General features: G+C 36.6%; 1 protein-coding gene across 1 annotated transcript in view; it reads right to left on the bottom strand.

Moving 5' to 3' along the window:
- disp (RND transporter family member dispatched) overlaps positions 1 to 17,006 on the bottom strand; it is a 77,754-nt gene that overhangs the window by 36,163 nt on the left and 24,585 nt on the right. The window lies entirely within an intron of this gene.

The following is a 17,006-nucleotide window of genomic DNA, read 5'->3' as shown; positions in this document are numbered from 1 at the left end:
ACTATAACTGTTCCTAAAAACATCTCTTATAGCGATCATATTAAATTTTCGGTAATTTTGTAGTAAGCATTGGCCAGACCACCATCTTCCCAAATGAGTGCTTTTGAACGAGCTATTGAAGAGGGCCTGCAATTCATGCCATTGTTGTGTTATGCGAGAGATGGCCATTTCAATGCATAACTACTAGCTAGTTTGACTCAATTGCACTAATTTTTGGAGCTTACCACTCCTACTCTGTGAATGACTGAGTAGCCGAACAGCTGTGCTCTTGTACAAGAACAGCACACTGCAATGCGAACTGAACCTGGGCTATGGTATGGATGATGATGATGATGATGATGATGATGATGGTGGTGATGATGATGATGATGATGATATGTGAATTAATGATAGCGAAATGAGTTCGAGGTCCAACGCCGAAGTTACCCAGCAATTCTGCTTTAATTGGTTGAGAGAAAACCCCAGAAAAACCCCAACTAGGTAACTTGTCCTAACCAGGATTCGAACCCAGGCCCGCTCGTTTCACAGCCAGACGCGCTGACTGTTACTTCATAGCAGTGAGCTGTCTCTAGAGGTACTGACGTAAGTTGTAATACTTACTGACGCCCTGAACTAAAGGGTTTTTCTGCACTTCTATGGCTGCAACAAAATCAACTTTGCAGTATTTACAAAAGCTCTTCAGCCATTTCCTGAACTTTCGTAAGTTACATTTCACACTAATCATCTTTTGTTCAATCATTCCGCAATTTCTGTGTATACAGTATTGAGTTTTATTCATATATTTTTAATTACCAGTATTAATGCACACAAAAAGTTAAACTATTTTAAATACTGACAGCATAAACAGACTACAGTTACTCTCAAACTGCATAACTTCATAAACTTTCTGTAAAGCAACACACAATAAACGTCTAGACTTTATTAAAAGTACAACTGAGGTAAAGATTAAGGTTACCAGCTGTCCCTGTTTCCCAAGAACAGTCCGCAAATTTTGCTCTTGTCCACAGTATGTCTCCAGATTTAATAATTACATAAAATTTATAAAATTTACTCTGTCACACGTTAAAAGTGTTAAAATTGTTTAAAAAGGTATTTACCTTCGACAGACGGCCCGTTTCGACGCTATTTGTCGTCGTCTTCAGTGTCTCTTGAACCACTGCTGATTTTGGCTCTGCGATGTGCAGTTGTCGATGGTAGGGGTGGGGGTGTGTTGTTCCTATGGTGGGGGTTGGCTGTCTGTATGCTATGACGTATTATGATGTCAAACAATGTGTGCGTATTGAACTGTAGTTGCGTATTAAGTATGTAATGTGGGTGTGCTATTGTATTCTATATTCGAAATATATAAGAATACAATAGCACACCCACATTACATACTTAATACGCAACTACAGTTCAATACGCACACATTGTTTGACATCATAATACGTCATAGCATACAGACAGCCAACCCCCACCATAGGAACAACACACCCCCACCCCTACCATCGACAACTGCACATCGCAGAGCCAAAATCAGCAGTGGTTCAAGAGACACTGAAGACGACGACAAATAGCGTCGAAACGGGCCGTCTGTCGAAGGTAAATACGTTTTTAAACAATTTTAACACTTTTAACGTGTGACAGAGTAAATTTTATGTTTTTACAAAGTGTTAACGAGAACTTTAATCAGTGAATGATTTAATTATTCTCCGGATTTTTAGTGTTAATTATTATAATTATTTTATGAAAATGCTGTTAAAGACCTCAGTGCTTGGGGCATTCATTCACAAGATAAGATATCTATGGAATGTGTTGTATATTGTTGAGATCTCCTCCACAAAGAGATGAATTTGAAGAGAAAGTCCATTATTTTTCCTCAGACGCAGATGGACTTGACCTGGATGGAGGTAATTCATTTGATGACATTTCTTACTTGAGGAAATATGTGACTTCAAAGAAAGTAACAACGTTGAATGAAGAAAATACTACGCTTTGCTCAAAATGGAGTCGATTTTTAAAACTATTATCTAAAAATGATTCCCTGTGCACAACTCCAGAAGTTGAACTACGGTACCTCTGTCTTTATGGAGGTAATGATTCAATGGAGGGAGTTTTTTCTTCACTGAACATGATGTGAACATTCCAAAAATTGAAAATGAGTGAAAAAATTATTCAATCCATGCTTGCTATCTTAACCAACATGACTTGTAAGGAATTTGCTTTGAGATCCTGAAAAGATCTGCTTAAAACATCCACTCTTCTGAAAATTCTAGAAGTTTAAGTACAATAATTAATATTTTTAGTGTGTAAATAGATTATTTTATTCCTTTAATATGTGAAGAGTTCGAGGGAAAAATGATGAATGTCACAGTTTTGTTAAGGTTGATGTCATTATCTAATTCAATGCATCACTACGAAATTTAATGTTGTTCTTATGAAAAATAGTAAAAAGGAGAATTATCACCACGAATACAGTAATCCTTTCCTTTATTTTCTATAGAAACAGTACTACATCTTACAGTTATAGACTCAATTAGATCATTTCTAATCCTTAATAGAAATATGACATTCATCGTTTTTCCCGCGAACTCTTCATGTGTAAAACAATATTAGTGAATGACAAACTAACAGAAATGTTACAAATAGTTTTTTATAGGTTGATATCTGTACCTGAAAATTGTGAGAAGAATCCGGTAACCTTTGTACAGATACAACCATGAAGCTACAGAATTTATTGTTTAAGAATTTGATTTAGTAATACTGGTATCTATTAAATTTTTGAGACTAAGATGGTTGGAACATGTAAATAGAATGATAATGACTAATAGAGTAAAGACCTGACAGAAAAAGATCTTTGGGGAGGCTGAAACATAGATGGGAGGATAATATTAAAATGGATTTGAGGGAGGAGGGATATGATGCTAGGGACTGGATTAATCTTGCTCAGGTTAGGGACCAATGGCTTATGTGAATGCATTAATGAACCTCCGGGTTATCTAAAAGCCATTATTTGTAAGTACAGTAAGTAAGTAAGTAAGTAACTGTAGATTGACATGACTGTTTGGCCAAACACCTGCATAGAATTGATATATCAGTCCCCTAACTGCCCATTGTGCAACTCAAACCAAGAAATGGATTCGGAACACCTCAAAATCGGTGCTTCAGTGGCTGGCCATGATAATATCTTTGAAAAATATTGGAGTGCAAGAGGTCAAATGACTTTGTTGTCAAACGCCTGGCATTAGAAAACAACAACAACATTTCTTTAACATGACATTATAAAATGAGACTCTAAAATCACGGTTTATAAAACGCTGAGTAATTATTTTTTTATGTTTTATCATATTGTTGAATTAATTAATATGTTTGTAGTTGTAAGTTAAGATAAGGATGGGCGTTGGTTTCCATATACATATCAGTGTGATTTTAGGTAATTAAAGAAGATTAAAAGAGCATATCTGTCACCAGTGATTGGCGAAAAACACTGTTCTTTTTAACATCTTGCAAAATTTCAAATGACAGCAGACGATTTCTTCAAAACACCACATCTGGTGACAAAATCACCACATTGGCAACCCTGCATCTGTCTGGTAGACTGTATCCAAGAGGAGTAGAATAGACTCCTCTTGACTGTATCTGAGAAATGAATGAAATGGAATGCGCACAATGTGCATAGGATATGTAGTTTAGTCTTTGCAGAAGTTTGTGAGTGCGGTTTTTTTCAACGTGATATCGTCCGCACGGCTTCTGACACAATTGTATCTGAGAAATGTACCTCCTTATTCGCACAAATTCCTCTTGCGTCAACAAATTCCCGGAAATCATGTGCAGTGTAGCCAATGTCGCAGTTCTCCCGCTAGACCTGAATTTCATATTTTAAGTGACAAATTCACGTGTATGGATGATACTGTCTATATATAATATAATTAAACTGACGCCTCATGTAAAATATTACAGAATAAAAAATAATAATAAGATTCTGTTGAATATCTCGAAATCTCAAATCAGTGACAAAGATTTGCATTTTGTCTAAAATGTTTATTTGACGCTTTTGACACGGTGTTAGGGACGTAGGTAGGTCGTGGGCGAAAAGACTGAACTATCGACTTAATTTTAGTTCATATAATTTCATGGGTTGCAACTTTCAGTTGTGCTAATAGTAGAGACATCACTGTAGAGATACTTGAACAGCACAAAATTGAATAATACGCTCATTACTAGACCACGAAATTTTATGCACTAAAACGTTGAAAACATGCATTCAACTATGCTGTAAAGCTGTTTAAATATAGGCTAAAATTGAAGTGTATGCAATAAAAATACTTTTTCTAGGTTTAATAATACGACATAAATGAAAATAAAGATAAAGACTGTTTATAATGCTGATGTAAAAAAATATCCAAGATAAGGCCCGATTTGTTGGGGAGAATCAGAATATCCAACATTCCATTCAAAATATAATTTATATTTCATCAGTCATTTATATCAGAGCTGTCTCCTGTACCTCATGCGGGGAGCCAATGGAATGCTGTCCATGAAGCAGTCTGAAAGCCCTCCTCCTCTAACGGAATTTGAAAAAATTAGCATTTAGTTTTATTGAGCCATTTAAAACAAACTAGCCCGTAACATTTTATTTGGGCCACTCTGTATATTAACCGTTCAAGGACCGAATGCTTCTTAGATTGATAAAAGGCAGTATCCCGGTACCTGTGTGTCCCTTATTGTCATTTTGAAGCATTCCAGGGCCGAATTCTTCTGTAGATTGATAAAAGATAGTATCCCGATGCCTGTGTGTGTCCCTTATTGTCATTTTGAAGCATTCCAGGTCAGAATGCTTCCGTAGATTGATAAAAGACAGTATCCCGATGCCTGTGTGTGTCCCTTATTGTCATTTTGAAGCATTCCAGGTCAGAATGCTTCTGTAGATTGATAAAAGATAGTATCCCGATGCCTGTGTGTGTCCCTTATTGTCATTTTGAAGCATTCCAGGTCAGAATGCTTCCGTAGATTGATAAAAGACAGTATCCCGATGCCTGTGTGTGTCCCTTATTGTCATTTTGAAGCATTCCAGGTCAGAATGCTTCTGTAGATTGATAAAAGACAGTATCCCGATGCCTGTGTGTGTCCCTTGTTGTCATTTTGAAGCATTCCAGATCAGAATGCTTCTGTAGATTGATAAAAGGCAGTATCCCGATGCCTGTGTGTGTCCCTTATTGTCATTTTGAAGCATTCCAGGGCCGAATGCTTCTGTAAATTGATAAAAGGCTGTATCCTGATATCTGTGTGTGTCCTTTATTGTCATTTTGAAGCATTCCAGGGCCAAATGCTTCTGTAAATTGATAAAAGGCTGTATCCCGATATCTGTGTGTCCCTTATTGTCATTTTGAAGCATTCCAGGGCCGAATGCTTCTTTAAATTGATAAAAGGCTGTATCCCGATATCTGTGTGTGTGTCCTTTATTGTTATTTTGAAGCATTCCAGGGCCGAATGCTTCTGTAAATTGATAAAAGGCTGTATCCCGATATCTGTGTGTGTCCTTTATTGTTATTTTGAAGCATTCCAGGGCCGAATGCTTCTGTAAATTGATAAAAGGCTGTATCCTGATATCTGTGTGTCCTTTATTGTCATTTTGAAGCATTCCAGTGCCGAATGCTTCTGTAAATTGATAAAAGGCTGTATCCCGATATCTGTGTGTGTCCTTTTATTGTCATTTTGAAGCATTCCAGGTCAGAATGCTTCTGTAGATTGATAAAAGGCTGTATCCCGATATCTGTGTGTGTGTCCTTTATTGTCATTTTGAAGCATTCCAGGGCCAAATGCTTCTGTAAATTGATAAAAGGCTGTATCCCGATATCTGTGTGTCCCTTATTGTCATTTTGAAGCATTCCAGGGCCGAATGCTTCTTTAAATTGATAAAAGGCTGTATCCCGATATCTGTGTGTGTGTCCTTTATTGTTATTTTGAAGCATTCCAGGGCCGAATGATTCTGTAAATTGATAAAAGGCTGTATCCCGATATCTGTGTGTCCTTTATTGTCATTTTGAAGCATTCCAGTGCCGAATGCTTCTGTAAATTGATAAAAGGCTGTATCCCGATATCTGTGTGTGTCCTTTTATTGTCATTTTGAAGCATTCCAGGTCAGAATGCTTCTGTAGATTGATAAAAGACAGTATCCCCATACTTGTGTGTCCCTTATTGTCATTTTGAAAACCTGCCAAATGTATCCACTAGACGGCGAAAAAGAGGAGATCATGTGTTGAATGGAGTATCCAAGAACAGAAAGGTATGCAAAGAAAGAGACTAATAGAGGACAAATAGATGGTCGGAAAATGTGGCGTTTGAATGCGAGAGCTGTAATAAAGTCGTCAGATAGATAGATTGAAACTTGTATTGCTTTTTTAATGGCAGAGAACACATATTACCTGCAGTTTGTAATGGAAACTGTAATCACACGAGCAAACACTTGGGAAGTGTGTATGTTCCTTACAAAGAGCCGTCAACTACATCCGTTCCCATGACAACCTAAAAGAACGCAGTGAGGTTGCTGGTTCTAGGAATAAGATGCTGGACTCTCCATTTGCTACTGTTGACTTTGAAGCAGAAGTGCAGCAAGCGAGGGTGAGATGGAATGCACGTGCACGCACAAAATGCAGACTTCGGCTTTTTAACGTCAAACGTTATGCCCTTAACATTCGAGAAATCTTGTTGCACTTTCTGTTAATACAGAGACGTCATTAACTACAGTAAGCCTTGGATGACTGAAATTATGATTTGTTTAAAACAAAGTAGTTTCGAATCCAGCCAGCCATGATAAAACATTAAGGGGAAACAAATGATATGACGTCATAATGAATTCATTATTATTCGTTCACAAATGGGGTGATTAATAAATGCCGGGAGTATAAAGACAAAAATAGTTAATTCGATTTCTAAAATACTTGACCCTGGTATTAATTTCCAAATTAATTCAATTCTCCAATCATATACAGTCAACTCCGGATATAATGAACCTCTGCGGACTCGCATATTTCGTTCACTATATCCGAGATTCACTATATCCGAAGTGTCTCTCCCCTAACCTTAAATGACAGAAATGAATGAAATTGTGAACAAGAAAATAAAATATTTCATTTTTGTGGAATGGATTACACTGTATACTGCTACCCACAGTTGATTTACTTAAACTATGCTGTCGATCACGTCCGCTTGTACTGTATAAAAATGTCGAAGCGTGAAGTCTTTTCTTTGGAAGATAAGGCGAATATTATAAGTTCGATCCCGGCCCAGGTCGATGGCATTTAAGTGTGCTTAAATGCGACAGGTTCATGTCAGTAGATTTACTGGCTGAGATCCCAATCGTTTCGTTGCAAAAAGTTGGCAGCTCCTGGAGCTATGTCCAGAGCATACATGAAGGTAAGATTTCGATGGCTTTCAAACTCCATCAACCCATTTTTTGCTCATTTTTGCTTCCTTTTCGAGAGAAAAATTGTTTCATATTAAACATTTCATAGCGTGTTCTGTGAAAGCCATTGATTTAATTTCCGATATGATCAGTCAATTTAAGAGAGCGGTGTATTATGCTAATTAATGATTGAAAGAATTTTAGATTTGTCCTTTAAAAGTGCAGAAATTTGATCCGAACAAATGTAACATTGTAAAATTCCCTTTCAGAACGAAAAGTTACATTTGTTCGGGTGGTCAAATTTCTGCACATTTACCTAAAGGACAAAACTAAAATTATTTCAATCATGTATTATCGTAATACACTGCTCTCTTAAACTGACTGAGCATATTGGGAATGAAATCAATGGCATGGATAAATATATAATAGGATGCGAAACTGCGGTCAGCACCATCTGGCGGCGGGGGGCTGAAATAAGATGATCAGCGCCCAACGTCGTAGGTGGTGAACATTAGAACTACGTGTTGGGTACATTATCTAGAGTTCTCTATTTATTCGTTCGAGTATTGTTCGAAGAGACAAGATGCCCAAGATAGAAACTTGCTAATAAGTGAACATAAAATGATACTACGTGTGTATAAGCAGTATATGTTAAACAGTGATGTTTATGGACGTTGTAAAAATAATGTTGTTGAATGTATTGTAAAGTAATAGTAATATAATAAATTGAACATCTAAGTAGTTCTTGCAGACTCATCCATTGCGCTGTACAATAAATACCCGAAGATTACAATCCCAATTATCTAACCTTTTGCTTTATTTTTTGTCCTTGTCTGGTTATATTTTAATTGGGTAGTGTAAAATAGATCGTATATTTTATCTTCCTGTTGGCTCCGGTAAGAATTTTCAGTAGAAGATGCTGTGAGGAATAAAAATGTAAATGCTGTATTTTAAATTGGGTTAGTTTTGAATATCGATGAGGGTGGGAGGGAATACTTTGTGCACAGTTTAACGTTTTCGTCACCAGGTGCGCTGCTAAATGCATGGAGTAATTAGTTACTCTTTTCGCTACTTGGTGCGCTGCTAGATGTAATAACGCCCTCCTCCCAACAGGTGGCAGCCAGATCAATTTCTACAACAACGCCTCTAGTATGTGTTATGGGAAATTCAGTAAGTTTCGCATCCTATTATAATATATTCATCCATGTCAATGGCTTTCCCAAAACACGTTATGAAATGTTTCACATAAAACACTTTTTTCTCGAAAAGGAAGCAAAAACGAGCACAATTGTATTAAACTTTTTAATTTGAAATATCTAAAAAAAAAAATAATAATAACCTCCTGAAATTAATGACATTACTTAGGTTCATCCTGTATATATACAACCGCTTAACAATAAGGTGCCCTTCAGTACAAGTTCTGGCAGGAGAAGTTAAAGATTCACTATAATATAGAAGAAATAATTCTGTAGCTCAACATTAATTTCACTTTGGAATTTTTTTCCGTCCATAATAACTTCATAAATTGATTTATGAAACATCTCATCATACCGACATGTATCAGGCTTTTACTGGTCTGTTGCGCTTTCAAGCTGTCACTTGTTAGGTCTTAATAACAACAGCTTTTCCTTGGGCTGGTAATTCAAAGCTCGGCGTGGAATTCCTGAGCTGCCCATTCCTAGGACGTGATTTTGCCATCTGTTTCTGTAATCATCCATGTGGTCCAGAAGGAGTGGAATTTGTAGTTTTCCCGTATATATGAATTCCTTTTCTTATCCAATCTAGTATATCCTGTTGTTCTTTTCAGGAATCTCATTTCATTAGCCTCTAGCCTAGTGGTACTCATTACGCGGCCCGCGGGCCGCATGCGGCTCTCTAAGACACTTTTTGTGGCTCTTGAACTATTGTTATTAAAACTTACTATTCTTTTTCTGAGAATCATTTTTTAATTTCTGTGATAATCTGCATTTCTGGATTCATTCATACGTGCTACATGCCCTGCCCATCTCAAAGTCTGGATTTAATTTGGGAGGCCGGAGGGAAAAAGACCTTTGAGGAGGCCGAGACGTAGATGAGAGGATAAATATTAAAATGGATTTGAGGGAGGTGGGATATGATGGTAGAGACTGGATTAATCTTGCACAGGATAGGGACCAATAGCGGGCTTATGTGAGGGCGGCAATGAACCTCCAGGTTCCTTAAAAACCATAAATAAGTACTTATGTGTAGGGAATGGGTGAGGATGATGACGAAGGTGAGGAAGGGAGAAGGGGAAACCCAATGCCGGCACGTAGCCTATTCCTGTCGAATAACACTAAGGGGGTCGCCAGGCTTAACGTCCCCATCCGATGGACGAATCATTATCAACAGTGACATAGTCTTCTCTTCATATGCACTGCGGAGAGATTTGGTGCACAATTTAGTGATTAGAAGTTGTGCACCGCTCCTAGTCACGAGGTAGAAATTTTGCAAGAAAATTTCTGACCCCACCGGGAGTCGAACCCGGGCCGGCTATATTGAATAATAGTAATAGTAATAATAGGCTAATAATAATAATAATAATAATAATAATAATAATAATAATAATAATAATAATAATAGATAAAATAATTAAGTTAATTAAAATTCCGCGCATTTTGTTAAGCTTCAATACTGTAAAATGCATTATGATCGTGGTAGAACTTATAGAAATTTCAAATAAGAAAGACGCACGTCTACAGTATATAAAAGGCATGGGGTACTTTAAACAACGCAACAAGATGGGGTATTGTAAATGAAGACAGTGTAAGCTAGGGTAGTGCATTACAGGTGCTGTGTTTGGTTTAAGTTTGTAGAGTTTCCCGAAGACCCATGAGCACTCATTATGAAAGAATCATTTCGCAACGCAATAAAAATCACAAAATCTTTTCTTCCAGCATTAACATTTTCACACAACAAACTTCATCTACAATTTTATGCCAATTGAAGGCAACAACCTCAAACGTATATCCAGTGAAACATATAAAGAAATGAACAGTCTTAACGGTATAATAATTTACCATCTAAATTTTAACAAAGGTATATTTTTTCCGCAATCGCGATGCTAATATAGCTTTCGATTGAGACATCGCACAATCTAATAAATAAAATTCATGCCAAGTTCAAATTAAATTATTATAGAATTTGCATATCTACTTTCATTTGTTCATATTTAAATACATTATAACAATGCAAATTTTGAAGGCCTTCGAAATTCTACATATGTCCAGCTTCGAAATTTTTGTAGAAACAAAATGCATTAATTCGCAAAAAATAGATATATATCGGATTTATAAAATAAAACCATCTGCCCATCAATAAAGGTGACCACAAGGATCCAGAAAACAAATACATAGGGGAGAGTCGGGTAGTATCGGACATCGGGTAATATCGGACAGTGAGTTTCTTTCATCTACCACACGATGATAGTACCTGATTGACATGGTTACGTTTTTGTGATGTCGCATAGAGAAACGTAACCATGTCATTCAGGTACTACCATATGTTGGTAGATGAAAGAAACGCACTGTCCGATATTACCCGATGTCCGATACTACCCGACTCTCCCCTAATCTATAAAATGTTACAAAGGCGAGCTGCTGATCAATGCTAGACATCATCGTGTACGACATGCTTTGGCGATATCGTTAAAAACTTTAAATTGGGAAATTCATGAGGAAGTACATTGTGTATCATCAGACGGTTCTTTTAGACGGGCAGACATTATTGCTATCAACGGACGCTTAAAACGGGCTCTTGTTCTTGACCCTACTATCCGTTTCGAAAGGAACCTAAATCAGGCGACCGAAGTTGATATTGAGAAGAAGTCCATATATGAACCTTGTCTGCCGTATCTTTCTCAAAAGTACAACGTCCCTCTTAAACAATGGTCCGTCATTGGTTTGCAGTTTGCCAGTAGAGGTTCAATCACAAAATTCACATGGAATTATCTTAAGGAACTTCACATTCCTTTTGATTCTGTAATGTCTATTCTTATAAATATTATCAAGGATTCTCTTCAAATATTACATCATCATCTCTATTTCAATTAATCAACTTATATTTGCCTTCAACAATTAACTTTCTTTTTTCTTTAATGTATCACATCACATTATTATACATGTTTATTGTATTCAGGACCCTTGTGGTCACTCAAAATTCTTTGAGCTGATGTCTATAATTTAGAAATTTATTATCATATAATAAATTTCAAAAGAAAATTAAAGTGGAGGTGAAATCGTATTACTTGAAATGGAAATGAAATTGCAAAACTTGAATTGAGTCCTTCAGAATTTCTCTAAGGATTTTCTCTTATCGTTTTTGAAAATTTTACAACTTGTATAGTTTCCCTGTAAATTTCATTAGCAATAGTGCACTAAGTATTAGATATTGAACATGCTGATACAAACATTATGGAGGGAAATTTTTTTTAGAATTAAACCAGTACATACTTTATATAGATTATTATTATTATTATTATTATTATTATTATTATTATTATTATTATTATTATTATTATTATTATTATTATTATTATGTACAAATTATAACCACTATCATTACTGAAAAGAATGGGTTTCAAACGAATGAAATATTAAAAGCAGATAATTATCATATAGTTCTAAATTGGACGTTAAACAAAAACAATGCGACTTTCACAATTAGGCTCCAATGTGGCTCGATAAATATTAGGCTGTGCATATTAATGTTCCCCATAAATAACACGGTCTGTTTACGCAACATAGTGCAATAAACTATGTATAACGCTATCAGTATAGTACTTTCTTTTCCGTCAACATTATGTGTAAACGAACTCTTGATTGATGATTGGCGAGACAACAAAACAATAGCAGTTTCAGTAAAAATTTAATCCGTGTGACCGATTTTCTGCGAGAGATAAATGGCTATATACACACAGACCCAAAAATAATGCAACAGCATTTTCAACTTGCCTTTCACGTGGTACCGGTCTATCACAAGTCAATTTCATTAAATAATTTGGGAAGATTCGATTGACCAGAATGTCGGTTTGCACATGCAGCGTGCTCTGACTTCGACACATTCCACTTTGCTGTTGCTACAAATATCACATTCGATGAAGATCGAAGAATTGCTATATGCTATGTCATAGTATGACACAGAAGTCGGTTGACAAATGCAAAAGATAGCTCTAGTTTCAATCGATTATTATTCACTGTATCAACTGAGAAGTTTTCTAACGACGATGAGACTGAGGAAGTCTTAGTCGGCTGAGACGCTTGCCTCCGATTTCAAGTTGCGCTCGGGCGTGGGTTCGATTCCCGCTTGAGCTGATCTGGTTGGATTTTTTCCGAGCTTTTCCCCAACCGTAAGGCGAATTTCAGGTAATCTCTGGCGAATTATCGACCTCATCTCGCCAAATAATATCTCACTATCACCAATCCCATCTACGCTAAATAACATAGCAGTTGATACAGTGTTGTTAAATAATCAACTAAAACAAGAAGATCGAAGATTCGCCATGGATTATCTGACATTCGTCTCACAACCTCGGAAAAATCCAACCAGATAATGAGACCTAAAGGGATTTGAACCAAAAACGTCTGACCGCAGTCTCGGACCGGAAGATCAATTCTTCACACCTAAACTACGTCGGTGACCTACTGTTTTTTAAATGACAAATAAAACACAGTAAATTATTTTCTGTAAAATACACTCAGGGACAAAAAAAAAACGGACACTTCTATATTTGCTTGCATTTTGTTGCCAATTATTTCAAAATGAAACAAAACCCATTTAAACAAAATAATGTTTCATTTAGCACCTTATACGACAACATTTGAAAAAAAATCTCTGATGAGAAAATTTACAAAAAATTACAAAGGGCGTATAACTATGGCATCGTTTGGTCTAACTGTTTTTTCATTTTATGGTGCCTTAAACATTAAAAACTCTTTTTAGTAACGGGTATTATCCCCTCTGGCTTGAATAACTGCATCCATACGTCTTAGCATGCTCTCAATTTGGTTAGCAATGTCTTCTTGAGGAATAAGTTCCCATTCTTCGCCAAGTGCTAGCCTCAACTCTTGTAACGATTCTGGTCTCGGTCGTCTATTCTTAACACGCCGTCCCAGCATGTCCCACACGTGTTCAATTGGGTTCATATCTGGACTCCTTGCTGGCCATGGAAGAACATGGATTCCCACTTCTTGGAGATAATCTCCGACCGCATGGGCAATATGCGGCCGTGCATTATCATGCATTAAAACAAAATTATCGCCTACAAATTGGCCAAATGGCACAACATGATCAGCCAAACATTCATTTATATACCTATCAGCTGTTAGTCTTCCATTTTCAACAAAAACCAATTCTGTACGAGCATCCGTACACACTCCTGCCCAAACCATCACTCCACCACCTCCATACGGCACATTTTCGGAAATGCAACACTGTGAAAATCGTTCTCCCCTCCTTCTCCAAACTCTTTCACGTCCATCAGGTGAGCACAGATTGAAACGGGACTCATCGGTGAACAGAACACAGCTCCACTGTCCATTTCTCCAATCCCTGTGATCATTTGCAAAACGCAGTCGTTCAACTCGATGCATCCTGAGAAGTCTGGGACCAGTTGCAGATCTACTTGATATCAGTCCACTTGCTTTCAACCTCCTTCTAACTGTTTTGGCCGAAATTGGGCATCCATGCATGTTAACAAATTGCTGGGCTACACTAGTAGCTGGCAGGTTGCGCTCCCTAAGAACTCTCAACACCATATACCTGTCTTCATTTGGATTTGTAGCTCTTGGACGACCCGAACCTGGTCTTCTGGTATATTCTAGGGTCTCTCTATGCCGTTTTATGGCATCATGGGTTGTGCTTCTAGCCATATTCATAACATTTGCAATGTAACGTACACTGCGTCCATCATCGTAAAGGGCTACAGCTCGAGCCACATCTTCAGGTCGCATCTTCTTTTAAGACAAATGTTACAACCCCACTTAAACTCAGAAAATGTAAAAATAAAGAAATAACGAATAATAACGATAATGAAGCACAAAATGGTTGAGACAAAATTGTTATAGCTGAGACTCCGAAAGCAAAATTGGAATATTTGGTTGTAATGGCTTGTTTATAAAACAAAAAACAATCAACAATGTATACACGTCTCCATAACAACAGATAGCTACCATAATATTGTATGAGAAGATAATGTTTTGCAAAATACTAGCAAATATTAAAGTGTCCGGTTTTTTTTTTTTTTGTCCCTGAGTGTATTATAATAATTACTTTTCTGTGAAATCCAACACACATATTATACACCGTGTCCGAAAAAGAATGTAGCAATTTCATTTTTTTTTTCAGGTGGCCAATGTGTGGAGAGACTTGTAACAAACATTGGTTGCTACTAGCCTATAAAAGTTTTATTTGATTTACCTACTGCGTGGATACGCAATATTATTTTTAAATGGTACTACCAAATAATAGAAGGCAATTCGTGTTGCAGAATGTGCAAAAACAAAGTCTGTTATCACATTTCAATGCAATGTTCATCGACATCAAGTCACTGAGCACGAAACAGATTATCCAAAGTTGAACGTCTTTGGTGCCATAAGCAGAAGGCAGATTTATAGATATTTTTATTTGTAGAAAAGACCGTAAATGGACTCTCGTATCTTGAGGTACTTCAGCTTTGGATGATGCCGCAACTTGAAGAGGACTCACACGCTTTCGTTTTCCAACAAGATGGAGCTCCGCCTCACTATCATGGAGAAGTGAGAAGGTACCTCAATGAACCAATCTCTCCCACAACGTTGGATAGGACGATCAAGCGTTAATGAGATGGGCCCCGAGGTCCCCAGACTTAACACGTGGGATTTCTTCTTTTGGGAGTTCATCAAAGATTTTTGTCCTACCGTTGCCTCGAAATCTGATGGAGCAGAGAAAGCGGACCAATGACGCATTTGCTGTAGTTACAGGAGTTATGTTGATTCGAATGTTGGAAGAAATTAATGGAGCATCGACTGGATATCTGTCGTCACAAGGGGCGCACATATTGAGTCTTTGTATGGTGTGCCAAAAGAAACTTAGGGACATGAACTCACTTTGTTATGAAAACCATCCTCGTATCATAAGGCCGAGAAATGAATTTTTAAAAAGGTATAATCATTTTGGAGACGGTGTATTATCTCAGGTAAACGAACTTGGTTATATTTATTGACTTTGTATTCCTAGTGCAAACAAAAATATCTGTATTGAAAGTAAACTACCGTTGCCATAAGACAATGAGATTCTCTAATCCAATACAGACATTCTTCTGTCGTGTTGATGCTGGGATGTGGATGGATGATTATTTATTAAAGACAACACGTTGCTGGCGGTCAGAAAGGTAGGAGTGCATCCAGGTGATAACGCTATCAGAAAAAATTAACACTCGAAGTTTAGTTAGTAGTAGATCCATGCCAACAGAGTCAAAGGCTTTACTATAATCCAATACAATTAATATTGTTGCTAGTCGTTTATCCATAACAACGTCGATTCAATATTCGCAGAAGAATCTTCGCCGAGAGTGATATCAGGCTGATAGTCCTCAACTCGTTACATTTCTTGGCATTACTTTTCTTACGTATTGGAAGCAAAACTGGCTCTATAATAATAATAATAATAATAATAATAATAATAATAATAATAATAATAATAATAATAATAATAATAATAATAATAATAATCAAAGAACCCTCATTCTTGACCCCACTGTCCGTTTTGAGAAGGACGATCAACAAGCCAATAACGTTAACGATGAAAAGAAGTCTATTTACAATCCATGTATTCCTCACTTCAGTGAGAGATACAAAATGAATATTAATGCATGGGAAGTGAAAGGACTTCTTTTTGACGCTAGGGGAACTTCATTTAAGTTAACCAAAACCATTCTCCTTTCTCTTAAATTTTGTAATGAGGACACTAACAAAATTTGTCTAATGGTATTGAGAGATTCATTATCCATTTTACACAATCACTTGTATAACACTACGTAATATTTTTTTTACTTCATTTCATTACTCTTCATTGTACTTTTATCTCATGTTTCTCCGAAATCAAATTGTACTTTATTTTTAAATGTATCATTGTCTTGTATTCTCTCCGCAAATCGTATTGTATTTTATTTTTAATTTAACATCTGATTTGCATTCTGGATCCTAATGGTCAGCCGTAGATGTCGGTCAGATGTCCCAAATTGTAGAATTTGTTGTGTATTATTATTACTATTACTAATTATACATTGTTCATGTACGTCTGTCATTTTTATATTTTTTGTTGTCCTTATGCTGGTTGAGTGTAAGAGAAGACTTTACGGCCTTACCTGTGCCAGAAGAAATATATAATAAATAAATAGGCCTATATAAAATAGATAGATAGATAGATAGATAGATAGATAGATAGATAGATAGATAGATAGATAGATAGATAGATAGATAGATAGATAGATAGATAGATAGATAGATAGATAGATAGATAGATAGACAGATAGACAGACAGGCAGACAGGCAGACAGGCAGGCAGACAGACAGACAGACAGACAGACAGACAGACAGACAGACAGACAGACAGATAGATAGATAGA

This window comes from Periplaneta americana, chromosome 17, assembly GCF_040183065.1.
Source record: "Periplaneta americana isolate PAMFEO1 chromosome 17, P.americana_PAMFEO1_priV1, whole genome shotgun sequence".
In the NCBI taxonomy this organism is placed as follows: domain Eukaryota; kingdom Metazoa; phylum Arthropoda; class Insecta; order Blattodea; family Blattidae; genus Periplaneta; species Periplaneta americana.
This window is presented reverse-complemented; position numbering and strand designations above follow the sequence as displayed.